Here is a 1,404-nt window from a genome sequence, read left to right as displayed (position 1 = left end):
GAGCAAAGTCCATCGACATACTGTTACTCATCTCGGTCATTTTTCCAATCCTGAGAGTCGGTTCAGCCATGTTCGCATTGACCTCATTGGCCCGTGGCCTCCGTCACACAATTCTTCGTATGTTTTCACATGCATTGATCATTTTACACGCTGGCCTATCGCCGTGCCGATCAAAGACACACTCCGAAACCGTGGCTCAAGCTTTTCTCGAGTCATAGATTGCCCATTACGGAGTACCAACAACAATTACTACGGACCGCGGTCCACAGTTCCAGTCTTCGCTCTTTCGAGACCTTAGCCGTCTCCTTGGCTCGACGCACATCCACACTACCGCTTACCACCCGTGTGCCAACGGTTTAGTCGAGCGTTTCCATCGGCAGCTGAAGGCAGCATTGATTGCTCACGGTAATCCTCAAAATTGGACAGAGCATCTCCCGCTCGTACTTTTGGGGATCCGATCTGCAGTGAAAGAAGATTTAGGCTGTTCGACCGCCGAAATGGTTTACGGCAGCCCTCTCCGACTCCCTGGTGAATTTGTTGCTGAGCAAAAGGAAGCAGTGAGAATAGACCCAAAAATGTATGTTAATCGTTTACGCTCCTTTGTGAGACATCTTAGAGCTCAACCAACGCGTTTACATACTCGTGCATCACAAATCTCCCCAGTGCTACATTATTGTGATTTCGTTTTCGTTAGGGTTTATCAGGTGAAGAAACCATTACAGCGTTACACCGTTACGTCGGCCCATACCGCGTTATTTTGCGNTCATGGATTGCCCATTACGGAGTACCAACAACAATCCCCACGGACCGCGGTTCACAGTTCCAGTCATAGCTCTTTCGAGACCTCAGCCGTCTCCTTGGCTCGACGCACATCCACACTACCGCTTACCACCCGTGTGCCAACAATTTAGTCGGGCGTTTCCATCGGTAGCTGAAGGCAGCATTGATTGCTCACGGTAATCCTCAAAATTGGACAGAGCATCTCCCGCTCGTACTTTGGGGGATCCGATATGCAGTGAGCGAAGATTTAGGCTGTTCGACCGCCGAAATGGTTTACGGCAGCCCTCTCCGACTCCCTGGTCAGTTTGTTGCTGAGCAAAAGGAGGCAATAAGAATAGACCCAGCAATGTATGTTAATCGTTTACGCTCCTCTGTGAGACATCTTAGAGCTCAACCAACGCGTTTACATACTCGTGCATCACAAATCTCCCCAGTGCTACAATATTGTGACTTCGTTTTCGTTAGGGTTGATCAGGTGAAGAAACCGTTACAGCCACCATACGTCGGCCCATACCGCGTTATTCTGCGCCGACCTGAATATTTCGTCATCGACAAAGGAGGTGTTCAAGATACCGTCAGCGTCGATCGACTAAAAGTAGCGCACGTTGATCCCACCGTATACTC

Source organism: Opisthorchis viverrini (assembly GCF_000715545.1).
Source record: "Opisthorchis viverrini unplaced genomic scaffold opera_v5_135, whole genome shotgun sequence".
Lineage (NCBI taxonomy): Eukaryota > Metazoa > Platyhelminthes > Trematoda > Opisthorchiida > Opisthorchiidae > Opisthorchis > Opisthorchis viverrini.
This window is presented reverse-complemented; position numbering follows the sequence as displayed.